This window comes from Gekko japonicus, unplaced genomic scaffold (genome assembly GCF_001447785.1).
Source record: "Gekko japonicus isolate JY-2015 unplaced genomic scaffold, Gekko_japonicus_V1.1 scaffold129, whole genome shotgun sequence".
NCBI lineage: Eukaryota > Metazoa > Chordata > Lepidosauria > Squamata > Gekkonidae > Gekko > Gekko japonicus.
The window spans coordinates 595,724-616,887 of record NW_015168049.1 but is presented as its reverse complement, the minus strand read 5'-3'; positions in this window follow the sequence as shown (position 1 = coordinate 616,887).

Here is a 21,164-nt window from a genome sequence, read left to right as displayed (position 1 = left end):
AGGAGTTTGGGAGTGCACTTGGATTCCTCCTTAACTATGGAGGCTCAGGTAGCAGCCGCTGCCGGCTGAGCTTTTTATCATCTTCAGCTGATTCGGCAGTTGGTCCCCTTCCTCGACCGTGACAACCTGGCTAGTGATCCATGTGTCGGTCACCTCGAGATGAGACTACTGTAATGCTCTCTACATGGGGTTGCCTCTGTCGCAGGTCCGGAAGCTGCAGCTAGTGCAGAATGCTGCAGCCAGGCTTTTGATGGGCCTCCCTAGATGGGAGCACATCCGGCCTGTGTTGACAGCGCTGCACTGGCTACCAATAGCTTTCCGAATTCGCTTCAAAGTGCTGGTACTTACCTTTAAAGCCCTATATGGCCAGGGTCCGACGTACTGCCTTTCCCCATAATACCCCAGAGAGCACTACGGGCAGGGGCCCAACATTGTCTAGTGATCCCAGGCCCCAGGGAGGCCAGGTCTTGTGGCAACCAGGGCCAAGGCCTATTCAGTGGCGGCTCCTACCTGGTGGAATGAGCTCCCGGAGGAGATCAGGGCCCTGCAGGACCTTTCACAGTTCTGCAAGGCCTGCAAGATGGAGCTCTTCCACCAGGCTTTTAATTAGGAGCCGCCACTACCACCAACAACAACTATTCTGTGGCAACAATGGGGTAACGGGATGGCCCAGTATAAAGATCTCGCAACAGTACTGAGATGAGTCGACGCCGTTGATGCAGGCTTTGGGGTATATTTACAGGTCACCATCTTGATTTGACTAAATTGATAACATATTTGAGCACTTTATTATTGTTAATAATGGTTGTTTTTATGTGTGATTTTATTGTTTTATTGGCACATGCTGCCCTTATTTGTAAGCCGCCCGGAGCCCGTCCACGGGTAGGGCGGGGTATAAGTGTAATGATAAATAAATAAATAATCTGGGAGAACCAGGTTTGATTCCCCACTACTCCACTTGCAGCTGCTGGATGTCCTTGGGCAAGTCATAGTTCTGTCAGAGCTGTCCTTGAAAGGGCAGTTCTTGAAAGAGCTCTCTCTTTCTGGCGTCTGTTGTGGGGAGGGGAAGGGAAAGGCCACTCTGAGACTCTAAGTGAAGGGTGGGGTATAAATCCAATCTCCTCCTCGTCTTCCTCCTCCTCCTCCTCTTCTTCTTCCTAACGGTCTTGGGGGGGGGGGGAATAGGAGGTTTGGACACAGTGTTCCCAAAGAACATCTTGTTCCCTTAGGGCTTTCAAGGCTGTATCTGAATAAGAGGCTGGCAGCCTTGGCTAAGGAGAAGAGGCGATGAAATGTATTTGTTAAAGTTTTTGGTTTTCCTATATGTTGGGGGGGGGAGCGTTGAGGAGCAGCAAGCAGTGTAGCGCTGGCCAAGGAAGCCAAACCTAAAAACTGGCCTGGTGCTGAGCTTAGTGGGTTTCCATGTAGAAACTCTGAGGGAAGGGGACGTTAAGAAGAACAGGAGAATACAGAGGAGGGTACCTGCTCTTCTACACCTACAGAGGGGGGTACCGGCCCTTCTACACCATCCTAGGTTACCAAGCATAGATAACAGCTAGAAAAATCCTCCTCAGACAGAAACATAATGCTTTGAGTTACAGAATAAGGTGCCTCACAGCTCTGAGGCACTGCTGCCATCCAGAGCCAGACAGAATGGTTGTTTTCAGAAAGCCGACAGGAGCACAACGAGACTTTTGTAGCGCTGCCAGAATGTCTTTCTCTCTCTCTCTCTCTCTCTCTGTGTGTGTGTGTGTGTGTGAAAGAGAGAGAGATGCGGCACTTGTAATGCTTTTCTCCTCAATTCTTTGGCAACATCCTTGTTGAAAATGGTCTAGTGAGCGATACAGATCCCTCCCCCCCTTTTGTGTGTTTCACTCAAGGATGAGACATTTGCAGTTGCTGATGGAACAAAGTCCTCAGTTTTACTTTGCTGTCGCTTTGTGTTAAGGAGCTGCCCGGCTTCATTTACATGCCTGTCAACATTCTGGTCCCCCCTGTCCCCTCCCCTTCCTTTAGAAATCCAAAGAGAGGCTCAGATCAAGGAGTTCAAGCTGAAAACAGCAATGAGCCAAGGATGCATTCCTTGTTGTTATTTAGTATTCTCTCAGCACAGGAAGAGTGCATGGCAGGGGGGTAGAAAAAGCACCACTTAATAACATGCCATTAGATTTCTATTTAAACCATTCCCCCCCCCCTTATTAAATATAAAGATTTAATGCCCGTGTTTTCAAAATGTGGGTACTGAAAGGTACTGGCAGCCATATCGTGCTTTGGGATCCCAGAAATCCAAGTTATTTTTGAGAGGCTGGTCAAATATGGCTGCCATGGACTTGCACAGAAGTAGAGGGTGGTGTTTGGAAAGTAAGGACATGTGCAGACGTCGTTTTCTCCTGCCAGTGTTTGTGTCATGTACCAGAAGCAAATAAGTAGAAGCAGGTGTCTTGGGACGAAGATAGCCAACCATTGACCAAGTTGGCACTATCACCACCTAGAGAGCCTGTGTATCACACACATTCGGAGGAGATTGTAGGGTTGCCTGGTACCCCCCCCCCGGCCATTGGTGGGGCATGGGGGGTAGGGGTGCCAGATCCAGGTTTCGGGAACTCTTGGAGATTTGGGAACACAGCCTGGGGAGGACGGGGAATTCAGTTGGTTACAATGCCATAGACCCCACCCTCCAAAGCATCCATTTTCTCCAGGGTAACTGACCTCTGTAGTCTGGACATGAGCTGTGATTCCGGGGGATCCCCAGGTCTCAACTGGAGGCTGGCGTCCCTAGGAGTTTGTTGTGTATATCATCTACCCAGATTTCTCAGCCAGAGCAGACATTTGGTCATTGTGCCCACAAAGGGCAAATTGGTGGTAGAAATTGCTGTCAAGTCACAGCCAACTTATGGTGGTTTGCCACTGCCTGCCTCTGAGTATCAACCCTGGATTTCCTTGGTGGTCTCCCATCCAAGTCCTAACCAGGGCAGACCCTGCTTAGCTTCTGAGATAGGATGAGGTCAGGGTAAGTAACCACTGGATAAATAGCCATCTACATTCATCTATATTTGGATCCCCGTATCTTTTCCTGCAACTATATAGCCTATGTTGACCCTCTCAGTTACTATGGGGGGGAGGCTCAAACTCAAATTGTGGGGGCAGCAGGTCTGGACTCTTGTTCTGTGCTAAGCTGACTCCTTGCAGGAAGAGCTGCTGGGCTAATAACCTCCACACCACAGCACCCTCCTCAAGATGACCAGAAGAAGAAACACACCCTGCCTGGAGAGACCCAATGAGAGTGGCAGCAGGGATCAGCTGACTGAAAAATCCAATGACATCTAGCTTGGAGTTCTAAACGTCTGCCTTTTTCATGAGCAACTTGTCCGCAGTGTGAATACTTACTCAGTCCCGCTGGTCCTGGTGCTTTTCTGACTCCTGCCAGTGCCTTGTCTCTGCCTAGGGCTACCCTCTGGACTCCTGAGTTCTGGCCTGCCTGACCCTGACTATACTTCTGCATGCTGTGTGGATTTCTGCCATGTTCTCTGACCACTGACTGGTCTTTCAAGGTCAGGAGCTCTCCAGGGTCTTAGGTAGTGGTTCTTCCCATCACCTGCTACCTGATCCTTTTAACCTACTCTAGCTTTGTACGCACGTGGTTTCCATGGCTGCAGTACATGACAGAAGCTGAACTTCTTCCCACTAATACTACTTACTCTTCTTGGCTTTTCTTCTGGCTCTCTATTGTACGCTCTGAGATACATACAAAAGTCTTCTACATCTAAGATCCAGTTCTAATCTAGTCCTCACACTCGCTTTACTGACAGAGGTAGCATAATTACCAGCACTTCTTACTCTTCATTATTGGTTGATAAATGTTCAAAAATGTTAAAATAGTTTTTACTGTTACATAATAGACTTTTGAGGCTACTTGATCCTTATCCCTTGTTGTTGCTTGCTTAATGCTTTTGATGTTCATTGTTGTTAATGATTATTTTAAAACGAATAAAAAAATATTCTTAAAAAAAAAACTGGAGTCACTGGGGATTGAACCTGCATGCAAAACAGATGTTCTGATTCTAAGCCATGGATGTTCTAAGCCACTCTAAGTCTCTAATGAAATGGGGGAAATCTTCAGGCTGAGATTTCTCACTTAATAATTCATCACTCAGTGGCTCTCAGATTAATACAACTGAACCTGCCTTATACTAGGAAACAGGCCTGTTGTGGAAATAAATACAATGGCCTCTAGAAAGAGGCTCTGGGCAGGTGCCCCGGCCTTGGACACTCAGTGTCAATTTGCTGTGGCGACCTCAGCAGGGTATAATGACACTGAGTCCACCATTTTCTCCAGAGGAACTGATCTCTGCTACCTAAAGAACAGTTTGTAATTTTGAGTGCTCTCCAGGCCTCACCTGGAGATTGGCAACGATGGTTCCCCAGAAGGGAAGGGTTGGTTTGGAGGGTGGAGTCTATGGCTTTGTACCTGTCTGAGATCCCACACTTCCTGAAACCTCACCCTCTCCAGGCTCTCCAGGAATTGTCCAACCTGGAGTTGGCAACCCTATCTCCTTCCCAGCTAATCATCAACCTACCTTTATTTCCCTTTCACTCGTCAGCTTTCTACCCCCCGCACACCTGCAGCCTCTCCCGTGCTCTGAAGCCCTGACTGCTACGTCACATTGGCTGTCATATGGGGTCCACCTCAGCAGCATATAAGGATACAGAGCCCACCATTTTCTCCAGGGGAACTGATCTCTGCTATCTGGAACGCAGTTGTGATTCTGAGTGATCTCCAGCCCTCACCTGGAGATTGGACACATTTTACCTCAGAACAGCAAACTGTTTAGAATGTTAGAGGTATGGGCTGGGGTGTCATCAATATGCAGATGACACCCAGCTCTATTTGATGTTGGGCAGCCAGTCAGACTCCAACCCAGAAGATCTGCACCGGGCGTTACAAGCCGTGGCTGGGTGGCTCAGACTGAGTAGGCTGAAATTAAACCTGGCAAAGATGGAGGTCCTGTGCTTGAGTCGGACCGGACCGAGGTTGGGGCTCCCGCTCCTGACCTTCGATGGGGCACCTTTGGTGCCAGCTTCGGAGGTTAGGAGCTTGGGAGTGCTCCTGGACCCCACCTTAATGATGGAGGCCCAGGTGGCAGCCACTGCCAGATCGGCCTCCTACCATCTTCGGCTGGTGAGGCAGTTGGTTCCTTTCCTCGACCGCTATGACCTGGCTTCAGTGATCCATGCGACGGTCACCTTGAGGCTAGAATACTGTAACGCTCTCTACATGGGGCTGCCTCTGTCGCAAATCCGGAAGGTGCAGCTGGTGCAGAATGCTGCGGCTAGGTTGTTGGTTGGCGCCCCTAGGTGGGAGCACACCCAACCTATGCTGAAAGCGCTGCACTGGCTCCCTATAGCATACTGGATTTGCTTCAAAGTGCTGGTGCTTACCTTTTAAGCCCTACATGGTCTGGGTCCGACATACCTGAGGGACCGCATTTCCCCACATATTCCCCAAAGAGCACTTTGGTCGGGGTCACAACACCGGCTGGTGACCCCGGGCCCTAAGGAGGCCAAGCTTGCTGCAACAAGGGCCAAGTCCTTTTCAGTGGTGGCTCCTATCTGGTGGAATGAGCTCCCAGAGGAGATCAGGGCCCAGCAGGACATTTTGCAGTTCCGCAGGGCCTCTTCCACCAAGCGTATGAGTAGGAGCCGCCACTGCCACTGCCATTACCATCACCCCCAGAGAGTGTTACCACCAGAAGACCGTGGAACATCTAAGCGGGGCCCGAGTCTTCCCCTTTGCTGTGCAGAATGTGGAGTTGTTTCTTCTCTCTCTTGCATCCAGATGGAATTGAATCCTTAAATTGTTTTTATTCATTTTATATATTGTAATTATATATATGCACTTCGTGCTCATGTAAGCCGCCCTGAGCCTGTTCGCGGGAAGGACGGGGTATAAATGTAATGAAAATAAATAAATAAAATAAACAAAAGCCAATCAAGTCGCATATGCAAACGACCTCTGTGTTCCGAGGCAAAGGCCAATGGGGCTGCATATGCAAATAACCTCTGTGTTCTGACTGGCTATGTGGGGGAGAAGAACAGCAAACTGTTTAGAATGTTGGAGGCAAGACTCAAGCAATATAGCTAGTGGATAGGGACAGATTCTGAGTGACACACCAGGGCGCCAACCAATTCCGGAGCATATGGAATGTTCTAGAGAAGTGCCACCACCATTCGGCTTTTATATATAAGGGAGATATTTAATTCATTCATTCATTTAAACCCTGCCCTTTTCTCCAATGGGGATCCAAAGTGGCTTACATCATTCTCCTCTCCTCCATGTTATCCTCACAACAACTCTGTGAGGCAGGTTAGGTGGAGAACATTTGACTGGTCCAAGGTTGCCCAGCAAGCTTCCATAGCACAAGTGGAGATTCGAACCTGGGTCTCCTAGATAGTAGTTCAACACTCTTAACCACTACATCACAGTTTCTCAGGCTGAGGTCTTTCATATCATCCACTCCTCATGCAAAAGTCCTGTAAGAAAGAAGAATATTGTTCCTCCAAATTGGGTGGAGGACCGAGGAGGAAAAATGGCAGGCTTGCCTAAGGCCATTTAGTGAGTCTGTGGCAGAGGTGAGGTGGGAACTGAATCCCCCCCCCCCACTCCCTATTCATGCCTCTTTTTCTTGGCCATGATGCTAAACTGCTCTCACTTCACTAAAATCCTTTGAATTGATTTTTTTTAATTTAAATGCCCTGCCAAATAATTGGAGGGAGGGGCTGAATAAATTAAGATGGAGCTCCCCTAGTTTGTTGGCTGCAGGTTTTTTTTTTAAGAAGTCTGAAATGCAAATATTTTCTCATCTGTTTGTCAAAGTGAGCACCCTCCCTGCTACCAACACATGCTCAAGACAACAGGAAGGAATGTTCGGAATCATGCATGTTGTCCAGAAATAGATTTGGAATAGAACAAATTTAGAGTCCAGTGGCACCTTTAAGACCAACAAAGGTTTATTCGAGGTATGAGCTTTCGTGTGCAAGGCACACGTTTTCACTGCACTCACAGTGGACTCTAAGTTCGTTCTGCTGCTTTAGACCAACACGGCTGACTACCAGGATCTGGAACAGTTGCACTGCTGAGTGAGCACACATGATCCCCACTTACCTCTCACTTCTGACAGTAGTTACAGCGGAAAGAGAAGCAGGAGCAGATAACTGGGGGGGGGGGGCAAAAGTGAACCACTTTGTTTGGAATCCTGGTGTTTTATGTACTGAGAGGGTTTTTAGCCTGCCTTTATCTCAAGTTCGGCTTCAGGCTGTGTTCTAAACTCAAATGCTGTGATCCCATTCCTTGTAAGGGAAATATGGCTTATTGATATTCTCAAAAGCAAGTTTGCTTTCCCCCTCATACCTGCTGTTTATCTACATATGAAAATATCGTTTGATTGATTAAGCATAAGTGCATGACTAGCCTCCATTGATCCATCTTTCCCACAGTGAGAAATCTTGACTCCAAGGAGCTCAGAGTGGTAATCACGGTTCTCCCTGCCTGCATTTAACCTCACAACAACATTGTGAAGTAGGTTAGGCTAGGAGAGAGTGACTGGCCTAAAGTCACCCAATGAACTTCCCAGGTGAATAGGGATTTGAACTGCTACAGACGACTGCTACAACTCTTTAAACACTTCCTCAGGCCAGGTTGACTCAGGCATTCTGGAGGTTTTTTGCCTTCCTCCTCTGTTAGTCTTGCCAGTCCCCAGGTCAAGGCAAGGGTTCCCCCACTTTTGGGGGCTTCAGCCTACTGCTGGCCAGCTGGCTGGCAGGGAAACCCCACCCTCAGACAGGAACGTCCCAGCATGCTGTCCTTGACGTGATGACATCACCCAGAAGTGACATCATCACGCCAGGGACACCACGGGGGGACGCTCTGGTTTGAGGGCAAAACTCTATGGTAAATTTGCCTACAAATCATAGAAGTTTCCCCCCAAAAAAACTAGAGCATTGCTGGAATGATATTGCCTGTGCAATGTCGCTGGCACGATGGCATCACTTCCAGGTGACATCATTGCATCGGGGACATCCCAGAACCAATGCTCCCTCTAAGCTGTGGAGTTCTGTGAGCAAAAATTCAATTTTGTGAGCTACTGGCATTAAAGTTGTGAGCGAGCGGTTTGGCTACTGCATAAATTAGTTTGCTCTGGAGCCATCCTTCCTGAGCGAAGACAAAAATGTGTGAGCCGGAGGCTAAAAAGCTGTGAGCTAGCTCACACCAACTCAGCTTAGAGGGAACCCTGCCTGGAACGCCCCCCAACGCCCCTGGAGCGACGAGGGGACCTGGCAATCCTCTGGGCATAAAGCAGGGTTCCCTGTTGGAGGGGGGGGGCTGTGAATTTCCTCCATTGTGCAGGGGGTTGGACTAGATGAGCCTCGGGTCCCTTCCAGCTCTATGTTTCTGTTTTACCTCACCAGGTCATGTTGTGTGCAGTCCTAAACAGAGTTACACCCTTCTAACCCCATTGACTTCAATGGGCCTGGAGCAGTGTAATTCTCCTTAGTATCGAGCTGCCAATGAGTTTCATGGCTGGGAAGAGATTACCCATTCCCAGGACAGCACTATAACCACTACACCACACTGCCTCTCAGATGTCACTTTCTTCTTCTCCGGTTTATTGACCCAAACTGTGGCCACCGCCATGACACACAGTCTCTGGATCTCTTCCAGATGAGCCCTCTTGTGTTCCCACGGACACGCCAGTTGTTGCATAACAGCGCTTATCTCTTTAACCAAAGCTGCCCTTTCAAAAGCAAATTCTCCTGCTCCTGAGTCAGTGCAGAGGTTGCCCTCCAGCAAAATGTCACCGGAGTAACTGTCTCGGTGATTTCGAAGCCCCATTCACTGAGCTTCCAGTGATTGATGTAGGACAGAGATGATTATTTTCCTTTGTGCTTTCCTTGCAGAAAGCAATCGATATATGCAATCTGAGAACTGTATGTGAACAAAGGGGAGCAAGCAGGCACCTTTGTGTACGACATGCACGGCTCAATAGCAGGGTAGTTCGCTGCAGGTGTTAGCAGTGTGGGCCACCCTGGCTGCTGCCTTTTCTCAAGCCCTTTACCAAATACATGATTGTTTTATACAATATTGCATCATTTGGGGAGATGTTCTCATTTTAAGTGATTACAAACTGCCATGGATTTTCCCCCCTAATAAGAACAAGGACGGTATGCATAAAGAATATGGACTAAGTATTATATTTTTTAATAATGGTTCTGGCACAGCTGTTTTTGAAAAAGAGCAATTTCTGTCAGAGCTCTCAGCCCCACCTACCTCACAGGGTGACTGGTGTGGGGAGGGGGAGGGAAAGGATGAGGCCGCTCTGAGACTCCCTTGGGTAGTAGAGGGCGGGGTATAAATCCAGTCTCCTCCTCCTCCTCCTCCTCTTCTTCTTCTTCTTCTTCTTCTTCTTCTTCTTCTTCTTCTTCTTCTTCTTCTTCTTCTTCTTTTCACTTTTATAATCAAACATTAATATTTGGTTATATAAAAAAGAGCATTTTAGATTGTAGGTAACTGCATATGTTTTTTAATATAAATATAAGAGCACTGTAAAGCTCTGTATTTAATGTTCTGTGTTTTTAAAAAATATCAAAAATTAAAAACTGAAAATATAAACTGCTCTTAATTTTTAATTCGTAAGAATAATGGGAAACCCAATTTTAAAATAGAGTTAATAGTCCTGGCTCTCGCTGTAAAAATAAACAAATGCTTCCTTCCGAGAGCCAGTTTGGTCTAGTGGTTAAGAGTGGCAGACTCTAATCTGGAGAACCAGGTTCAGTTCCCCACTTCTCCCCCTAAAGCTAGTTGGGTGACCATAGGCAAGTCGCAGCAGCCTAAAAATAAGCATAGCTCACCACCTAGGGATGCCAAAAAAGAGCTACAGCTTCAGCAGCCAAACAACCCCCCGGGGAATCTCCTGGCTATTCCACACACAACACCATACAATAATTTCAATTTTTTTGCCTCCTTGAAAGCATAAAAACCCAAATACTGTTTTCACATTGTAACTGTACATACAGAAGAAGAGCAACAACACAGCGAGATGACATTTTGGGATGAATTAGAGCCCCCCCCCCCAACCCTACAATGTACTATTAATTCACATTCTATGGCAAATTTTCCAGCAGAAGCAAGCAAAATGGCTGAAGCAGAAGACCAAAAAATAGGGAGTATGACCCAATTACTAGCAATAGGAAAACTCTCAGTATCTTCTTGCACTGTATTATAAGCTACCAAGAATTTTAAAAAAATTATTCTACAAAATTTGTATCTCGCCTTTCAGCCTTCACAATGCCACCAACAAAGCTAACAAAACATACATAATAAAATCATATTTTAAAACTATTAAACCAACCCAAATAACACATCAATAAACAATTAAAACCAAAGCTAAAATATGTGCGCAGACATAAAAATACCAACAATTTAAAACACTGGAAGGAAGGATTGATTACTGAGGGAATGCTAAGGTCTTCACCTGATTGGGTCTGAACTGGCAGAGACTGATCAAGAGAGAGATCTTGGAGTTGTAGCAGATAACTCACTGAAAATGTCGAGACAGTGTGTGACTGCAATAAAGAAGGCCAATGCTATGCTGGGGATTATTAGGAAGGGTATTGAAAACAGATCAGCCAATATCATAATGCCCCTATATAAATCAATGGTGCGACCTCATTTGGAATACTTTGTGCAACCTTTAAAAGCCCTTCTTTATCTTAGTATTCAGCATTGGGACTTCTCCATTGCACGTATATATCTGGTTATTATGTGGCGTAAAAATCACTGTACAAGAATTGCTCTTAAAATACATTTGACAGAATGCAAAGAGCTGCATAGGTTTATGGGAGGGGCCTGCATTTACCAGGAGTGGATTGACTACTAAGGGACTGGGGAGAATCCCAGTGGGCTGATGGCTTCGGAGGCTACGCCCTTCTGCCTGGGCCACCTCAGCCTCAACCAAGTCGAATCCTGCCTCACAGAGAGCAGCCCTGTATGAGGCAGGACGGAATCTTCGTTTTGCACAAGGCGGATGGGAACAGTTGCCACCGGCAGCCTTCACTTTGCACTCGGTGGACAGAAACCACAAGCCCCCACTTTGTGCCATGCAAATGGGAGCTGCCCCTGCTGCAACTACAATGGGCAATGGGGGCAGGAGGGAACTGGTGGCCCTCGGTTTGGTGGTAGGGTTGCCAACCTCTAGGTGGTGGGCAGAGATCTCCTGGGATTATGATTGATCTCCAGGCGACAGAGATCAGTTCCCCTGGAGAAAATGGAAGGTGGACTCTATGGCATTATACCCTGCTGAAGTCCCTCCCCTCACCAAGCCCAACCCCTCCTCAGCCTCCACCCCCCAAATTCTACAGATCTGGCAGCCCTGTTTGGCAGCCCTTATTTTGTGAGGAGATGCAGCTGTGGCTCAGTAGTAGAGCATCTGCTTTGCATGCAAAAGGTCCCAGGTTCATTTCCTGCCATCTCCAGGCAAAAGGACCAGGCAGAAGGTGAGGCAGAAGACCCTGGAGAGCCACTGCCAGTCTGAGTAGACAATAGTGACCTTGATGGACCAAGGGTCTGATTCAGTATAAGGCAGTGTCATGTGTCCATGTTGCTACAAGGCAACAGCCCTCACTTTGTGCAAGGTAGACAGGTGGGAGCCACTGGCCCTCACTTTGTGCAAGGTAGACAGGTGAGAGCCAGAATCCCTTTCTTTTTCTTTTCTTTTTTTATAAAGCTTTTATTGTTTTTCCAATACTACAACACTAAAGCTACTGGGATAAGGGAGTGGAAGACTAATACACTAATACCCTACAATTCTATTGGGAAGTGGGGGAGTGGAGCTAACATGCTGACCTGATCTGGATTACATGAATATATAACTATATCACCTACTAATGTAAAGATAACATTACAAATAAAAGTTTAAGAATAAAGATTATCTTTGGATATCGTTTTAACAAAAACTGCAGTTAAACATCTATCTTAGTTTCAGAGTCTTTTCTTCTTGCGTTTCTTCTTTGCCCGAGGTTTGGGAGCGGCTTCTCCTTTTTCAGATTCCGAAGTCTCTGAAGATTTAGAACTAGTGCTTGTTGAATCCTGTGAGTAGGATTCTTTGACATCCTCCTCTGCAAAAGGTTTCGGATTCTTTTCTTTTCTATTTTGATTTGGCTTCGAATATTGGATCATAAACTTATTTGCTTTAGGAACAGAGTCAATCTTGATTTTTTTGTTCTCATAACTGAAACTCAGCCCTTCAGGGAATATCCATCTGTAGGGTATTCCCCTTTTTTTGTAGAAAGAGAGTAAGTTCCTTATCGATTCTCCTCTTCTTCCTCACTTCAAAGGGGATATCTTTCAGAATTTTTACATCTTCATTTTTGATTTTTAAAGACTTCCCCATCGTGGACTTAAGCACCAGATCCATGGTAGATCATTTCGTGAATTTCAAATAAATTTCTCCTGGGAGTTTGTTTTTCTTTATAAATTCCGGGTAAATCCCATAGGCCAAGTCCATCTCATTCAATAATTCTTCTCATTTATAATCCATTCGTGGTACAAGGGCATTCACTAAAAGTTCCTTTAAGTTTTCATTTTTTTTCTTCTGGAATCCCATGGAAATGTAGGATGTATGTGGATCTTTCCAGCTGGAGCTGTATTAGCTGTGTTTTGTCAGAGGATCTTTCTTTATTCACTTCATCCATTCTTTTGTTAATACTCTCAGACTTTCCCCCCCCCCATCATTTTTATTCTTTTCTCGGTAGCTGAGGTTCTTTTATCTATTTGAGTCAGTTGTGTGTCCAATTTAGTGTTGAGATTAGTCATCTGCTCCATTAGAGGGTGCAGTGCATTTGCTAGCAATGTAGAAAAGTCTGTGGTTACTTACTGGTTCCAGGAGGGAGTCATTGGTTGGTTATTTCCAGGGAGTGGTTTTCCCCCCGGCATCGTTTTCTGCCCTCTCCCTGCCATAATATCAACAAGAAGTAAGTTTTCCAAAACAAGATAAAAGTTCAACGATTTTAGTCGGCTTTATACTAGCATACAGTTTCTGACTTCGTTAAAATTTTCTTCCATTTAGTTTAGCTTAAAGTCTTCTGTTCTCGATTTAAAACCGCTTTTCAGGTTTTACTGGTGGGGAGGGAGTCTTGAGTTCCCCCTCAACCCACGCTTTGTATGTAGGCACTTCTAATTTCTACCAAGGCTCATACTCGCTTTGTAACACTTGAACATTGCTTAACACACAGTTTGGAGCCTTGGGGATCTTTTAGAAGCATTTTTAAAAACTTTCGATCATGTCCGCTTGCTCTTCTCTGATTGCCATATTGGCACTGCGGCAACGGGACCTTACAGGGAAAAGGTGAGCCTCAATTTCTTGGCCATCATCTTGGAAGAGGCTCTCCTAAGCTCCACAGGCTGGGGGTCTCCTACGAGGACCCCGGGAGGGTCCAGGACCATCTCGGACCCTTCCAATTAGCCAGATCCATCAGAGCTAGATGGGATGTGTCCGCGCGGTGAAACGCTGAAACCAGATCAGGGTCCCTTTCTTCATGCAAGGTGGGTAGGAGCCAGGGGCCTTTGCGTTGTGCAAGGCAGGTGTGAGCCAACGTCGCTGCCACCACCTCACTTTGTGTGAGGGTGTAAACTGCCTCCAGTCCTACTGAAAGCCTGTGTGGAAGCCGCTAGCCCTCACTTTGCACAATTTGGAGGGTGGGAGCTATCATGAGCTAGTGACCCTCACTTTCTCTTCTTCCCTCCATCTAGGGGGCAAAGGTCTTTCCCAGGGCTGTTTTGCCCTCCCACCCACCCACCCCCCTTGCATTAACAATTTTGTTTGAACACTTGATTTCATGGCAGATGAGAAATTCCCCTTGTTTTCAAAATGAGTTTTCTGGGTGAGGGGAGGGCAGTAAAGGAAGAAACACGGCTGTTAGGAAAAAAGAGAAGTAAAAAATCCCTTCAGACTCAGAGAACATGTTTTACAGTCTTTTTTACCCTAACCACTCCAAATAAGTCTTGAGCAGTGTTTCCTCTAAGCTGAGTTAGTGTGAGCTAGCTCACAGCTTTTTAGCCTCCGGCTCACACATTTTTGCCTTAGCTCAGGAAGGATGGTTCCAGAGCAAACTACTTTATGCAGTAGCCAAAGTGCTCGCTCACAACTGTAATGCCAGTAGCTCACAAAGTACAATTTTTGCTCACAAAACTCCACAGCTTAGATGGAGCATTGGTCTTGAGCAGGGGTCATTTCGTAGAAAAAGAGCTAGGGGGGACTCATTAGCATAACTCATTAGCATATGCCACACCCCCTGACATCACCGGAAGTGTGTCCTCCCCACAGCCGGCGGCGACCTCCAGCGGGCACCAGCAGGGAGCTCCAGGCCCCGCCCTCCCGCACCTCACCCGGGGGGATGGCGTCCCCCGCGTCCCCCCCAAATGACCCCTGGTCTTGAGTACATCCAAGATTAAGTGACTGGATTTTGTTGAAATTGTTCCCCTGGAAATGGTACCCCTGGCTGGTGACTTGCCTAAGGCAAGGTTAAGGCAAGGTTTCTGCCACCCTGAGCTCATTCAAGGAAGGGTGGGCAGGGCTTCTGAGCGGGACTCTGGGGAAAAAAATTCTGGGGGCTCTGGATACTCTGGGGTCCAGGGTCAAAATAGATCATGTGATTTGCTTTCCTATAATATTTGGGCAAGAGCCACATGTTGGCTTTCTCCAGCACTGCTGATGGGATAAAAATTAGGATGGATCCATGGATTTGTACCAGTGACTTCCTGGCTAACTGCATATACACTTCCCAACACCCAACCCTCACTACCAATCCAAGAGGCACAGCCCTAATGCAGTATTTGTCAGAATCCTCCATTCCACCCCCCCAGCATTAAATAGTCTGAACATTCAACCTGAGAGCATTTGTCGAGTGTGCCTAATAGTTGCAGTTGCTGTCAACTTAATAGTGCTCAATCAGCCATCGCTGAAATTTCTTCAGATGACCAGTTACACTAACAAAATCACTTCTCTGAGTATAAATAAGTTCTGTTTTCCCTTAATGAGGACAGATTATATGTCATTGTCAGAGCGAGTGCTCTCACGTATGCTGCCCCCAAACTCCAAAAGCCAAGAAAGAGAGAATATTCCTGCATGTACAACTTTGCAAGAATTTATCAGTCTCTCTCTCTCTCTCTCTCTCTCTCTCTCTCTCTCTCTCTCTCTCTCTCTCTCTCTCTCTCTCTCTCTCTCTCTCTCTCTCTCTCTCTCTCTCTCTCTCTCTCTCTCTCTCTCTCTCACACACACACACACACACACACACCACACACACACACACACACACTGCTCAGGACAGCTAAGTGCTGTTCTGAAACTCTATATTTTTGGCTCCCTTTTCCTTTAATAGTGTTCTCTATTGAATAGTGCCATGGGTAGTTATACTCCTAGTATGGTGATATATGGTTACCAACCCCAACCCCCCCCCCGCTACTGATGTGGATGGGGAGTAAATTTGCCAGATCCAGGTTGAGACATTCCTGGAGATTTCGAGGAAAGGGACCTCAGTGGGGTAGAATACCACACAGTTCACCCTCTAAAGCATCCATTTTCTCTAGGGGGACTGATATTTGTAGTCTGGAGATGAGCTGTAATTCCAGGGGTTCCCCTATTGTGATATCATGTAATGCTTTTTGTAATTCTAGATTTTACTAAGGGAGAGAGGAGAGCTGGAGCCATGGTCATAGGGTGACTGCTTACGTTCTAAAAGAACCCTTCTTCTCATATGTCTCAATTTTAGCTCGTCTCCTCATGGTGCACCCTGGATAATAATAAAGAGCTAGAACTTCTGGCTGCCAGACAATTGTAGGGTCTCCTGACTACACTACACACATGGAAACAATCAACCAATCAAACATTCCTTCTCAGGACTACTTGACAAAGGGTATAGGAGACGGCATCCAAATCTGCCAAATGAATATTGAGGGTATAAGCAAGTTGAAATGCCAATACTTGTCACAAATCTTACTGGTCAATAAAATAGATTCAGCTTTTGTTCAATAAACTCATCTTGCTAACAAAAATCAAGCCCGCAACAGAGCGAAAATTGCAGGATATGATATTATTGGCATCACATACCATCATACCTATAGCATAGTAACTTAGTCCCAAAGCAACATCGAAAATGTGAAGCTGGTATTGACCAAAGTCCACAGTGACATCCACACTATTGTAGTAAGAGTTGGGGAAGTACATGCCAATGTTTACAAACCTCTTGCAGTTTCATAGCCAGCACATGTCCTATCATCCTACCCTCATCCTTCTGTATAAGCTGGTGACTTTAACAGCCACCATGGAAATTGGAGATACATGTTTAATGATAAGAATGGTGAGGCACTTGTTGACTGGGCTGAAGAACATGGCTTGCATCTCATTTTTGATGCTAAAGACAGAGGCATATTTAGATCAGCAGCATGGAAGAGAGTGTTCAACCCTGATTTAACATTTCTTTCATCTGACTGAGAAGTCAGTCTATCCAGATACCTGTATCCAGATGTGTTCTTGAGGCTTTCCCACACAGACAGCATCGATCTGCAATCGTCAAGTTTGGAATCCAAATACCAGTTATCAGTCTTTTCAAAGACCACAATGGAACTTTAAAAGGGCAAATTGGAAAGGTTTCGGTGAAGATATGGATAGATGTCTTGGATGAGTCCCTCCAACATATTATAACTACCGTCAATTCATTGGAGCTGTTATATCTATAGCCAAAGTCCTTGAGGATATCAGAAAGAATATATTCATACATGTTTAATGATAAGAATGGTGAGGCACTTGTTGACTGGGCTGAAGAACATGGCTTGCATCTCATTTTTGATGCTAAAGACAGAGGCATATTTAGATCAGCAGCATGGAAGAGAGTGTTCAACCCTGATTTAACATTTCTTTCATCTGACTGAGAAGTCAGTCTATCCAGATACCTGTATCCAGATGTGTTCTTGAGGCTTTCCCACACAGACAGCATCGATCTGCAATCGTCAAGTTTGGAATCCAAATACCAGTTATCAGTCTTTTCAAAGACCACAATGGAACTTTAAAAGGGCAAATTGGAAAGGTTTCGGTGAAGATATGGATAGATGTCTTGGATGAGTCCCTCCAACATATTATAACTACCGTCAATTCATTGGAGCTGTTATATCTATAGCCAAAGTCCTTGAGGATATCAGAAAGAATATATTCCAGGTTGGAGCAATCAGAGTGAGCGGCTGTGTCAAAATTTCCTTGACAGCAAAGACCCAGAAGTAGCAGATGAACTACTCCATGAACTCAATGCTGCACATAGACAAAAACGGACCAAAGCAACTACAAATTTGGATTCTAGGCATTCCAGAAGTAGTAAGGCACAAATTAATTGACAGGACTAAGGAAATACTGACTAGGGACCTTGAAATTCTGGCTGACTACTACTGTAAATGGCGGCTCATTCCAAGTCCAGGAAAAATAGATTGCTATTGTTTCTATCTCAATAACAATCTTGCCAACTGTGAACTGAATGTCTACCTTAAATTTATTTATTTATTTATTTATTTATTAGTTTAACTTCTACCCCACCCTCCCCACTGTAGCAGCTCAGGGCAGCTTACAAAAAACCACTAAAACAATATACATTTCAATATAAAACACATAATCAATTAAAAACCTTTAAAGGCACACAACTTACATAGAACCCTACACCTTGGCATTGCCCTGGACAGGACCTTGAACTATAAACACCATCTTACCAATGTAGCAGCAAAAATATACACACGAAACAACGTTCTCCAAAAATTATGTGGTACAACTTGAGGTGCATCTGCTGCAACACTTAGATGCTCAACTTTTGGGATTGGTGTATAGTGCTGCAGAGTATGGTGCTTCAGTGTGGCTCAACAGCCCCCATGTCCTCAGACCTGATGTCCAACTCAATACAATAATGAGAACCATCAGTGAATGTATTAAACCCACTCCAAACTATTGACTACCCATGTTGTGCCACATCGCTTCCCCACATCTCTGAAGACACGACTCTTCTATATAAGAACATAAGAACATAAGAGATGCCAATGTTGGATCAGGCCAAAGGCCCATCCAGTCCAACACTCTGTATCACACAGTGGCCAGAAATACCAGTGCCATCAGGAGGTCCACCAGTGGGGCCAGGACATGAGAAGCCATCCCACTGTTGACCCCCCCAAGCACCAAGATGACAGAGCATCACTTGCCCCAGAGTCCTTGTGGCTAATAGCCACTGATGGACCTCTGCTCCTTCCACTGATGGACCTCTTCTTCATGAATATAGAAATATCATTGAAAGCAGAGAGTTGCCCATCCACAAAGTCATGGCTGACATGACTAAGATCTCGACACACAGCAATAAGATCTGCACAAATCCTGCAAGCACAAAATGTTGATCTAGGGAATGCAATCCATGAACATGGATGCAATCAGTTCCACCCAGTATCCATAACCTGATAGACACCAATGAGAGGCCCGCAGGATTTGACTTGCCACGTGAAGTATGGAAGCTGGCTAATAGAATACAAACAGGCTTTCGTAGTTGTGCAGACCTGTTGTTTAAACAGGGCAAAATACCAGGACCTGAATACAATTGTGGTGCAGCCCGCCAAACTATTTTACATCTGTCACAGGAATGTGAGTGACGTGCTTTCCAGGGTGATGTGACAGAGCTCTTTGAACTTTCCCCAGCTGCGATTCTGTGGATTGAAAATTTAAATATTAGTATTTAGAGGAATTGCCCAGTTGGTCTGCATACCCATTGTACTAGCTTGGTTACATATTTTATACTATAATGTGCTTCCTGTGTGGAACTCTGCCATAATGATGATGATGATGATGATGATGATGATGATGATGATGATGACGACGATGACAACAACAACAACAACAATAGTCTCCATGTTCCAGTTCTGATCCTCAGGTTGTCACCCAACCTTGCCATGAGCGATGGGAAAGACAGGGGATAACTATTTCAATGAATAAATAAGTTGATGGTGCACAAGAAAGCAGGCTCTGGGTGCCCCATCTGACACATGAACAGATAGAAACATCCCTTTCTTTCCAGATGTATTTGTTAAATCCATCAACTCCTGCTTCAAGTAGCAAAAAAACTCAACCAACCACCATAAAATGGTGGCTCAATATGGTGGACAGGGACATCAGTGATCAGCGCGCATAGTAAAATCAGTAGTGCCCTATTGATGATGTAACTATGCCTGGGATTGCTGCTTTTGCAAACATAATAAATGGGAGGAGAGCATGTAATTTATGCATCCTCATCCTCTTACACTGCTGTTCAAGTCTTTCAGCCTGGGTGCTCCCGCTACCCTTAAGTAAAGCAAACCAATTTAAGTCATAATATTTTTAAAGCATTCAATAAATAAAACACTGTGAAAAGAGATTATATATTTAAAAAAAAAAATTGTAGGAGTGAGCAAGGCTAACTACCAAGCAGCCCCTGTTCACTTTGCAAATGCATTACCAATTGTATATATAAAAACCTAATTTAGCATCTCCACTTTCCCCCTTTGCTAGTACAATCACCACTAATATATGATTGTTGCTTTTAGAATAGCTGCATTATTCATGCTCTTTGTGGGGGCGATCATTGTGCTGCTGCTTTCAGTGGAGTGCTGGAATGCTAGAGCTGTTCAGATTTTTACAGGCACACTGTTAAGGGTGGACTCAAACTTTCAGATTGTCTATGTTAGATGGTTTGCCATTACCTTCCTCTGCAGAGCAACCCTGGATTTCCTTAGTGGTCTCCCATCCAAGTACTAACCAGGGCAGACCCTGCCTATTTCCTAAGATCTGATAAGATCATGGTAGCCTGGGCCATCCAGATCAGGGCAAATAGTGCTAACCTTGCTATACCCACTGGTCTGACTCAGTAAAAGGCAGTTTCATGTGTTCACAGGGTTATTTGTGGGCAGGAACACACAGGAACGGAGTTACGGCTGCCTCCCAAGTTGGCCACGCCCCTCAGGAACCAGGAATTCATTAGCATAATAGGCCACACCCAACAGCAGAAACTCATTAGGACTGGCTACAGTAGGGGTGTATGGTCTAACATGCAAAGAAGTTCCTGCTACAAAAAAACCCCAGGGTTTTGACAACAAACAGAGTAAACAGAATAAGAAGCAAAAGGTGAGTGTGGTAACATGGGGGTGTGGTCAAATAGGCTAATGAGCTGTGATGCCGGGGTGTGGCTTAATATGCTAATGAGTTTCTGCTGTTGGGTGTGGCCTATTATGCTAATGAGTTCCTGCTGGGCTTTTTCTACCAAAAAAGCCCTGTGTGTTCATATATATGTGTGTGTGCTCATGTTCCCCCAGTGTTCATAGGGCTTTTGCAGGTGACACTCATGAGCCAGTTGGGGGCTGAGCCTGTCCCCTATTCTGATCATTGCTACTTCTGCCAGGATAAACTGGGAGCATTTCACAGTGGCACCTTTCAGCTACCATTGCTCTAGACCCTTATGCTAGGAAATCTCTCTTGCTTCAAGTGTAATCATGTGCTAGCACCCTCTTTGCTGGAGGAACAAACTGGTAGAAGTGATGTAAGGGTGTGGCAGCTGTTATTGCTGCTTCAGAATGTGCACATGCCGTTATCATTCCAGCTCATGTGCAGACTCTGTCGGCCCCACTGATAGTCCATATGGGTGAGGAATAACATGGCAGAACTCTGGAGCAGTGCAGATCTATGCTGGCTGAAAGTGCATTGGGCAGGGGTCGTTTCGTAGAAAAAGAGCTAGGGGAACTCATTAGCATAACTCATTAGCATATGCCACACCCCCTGACATCACCGGAAGTGTGTCATAAGGCCACACCCCCTGACATCACCGGAAGTGTGTCATAAGGCCACACCCCCTGACATCACTGGAAGTGTGTCATAAGGCCACACACCCCACCCCCAACGGTCCCGGCCGCCGCTGGCGGCCTTGCAGCTTCACTGCCGAGCCCCATGAGGGGCCCGGCGGTAGACCTGCTAGGCCGGCGGGAGTGCAAGGAAGCCCCGCAAAGGCCCTCCCTGGCCCCAGGCAGGCAGAGGTGGGGAGAGGCAGGGAGGAAGCAACTTACCCTCCCT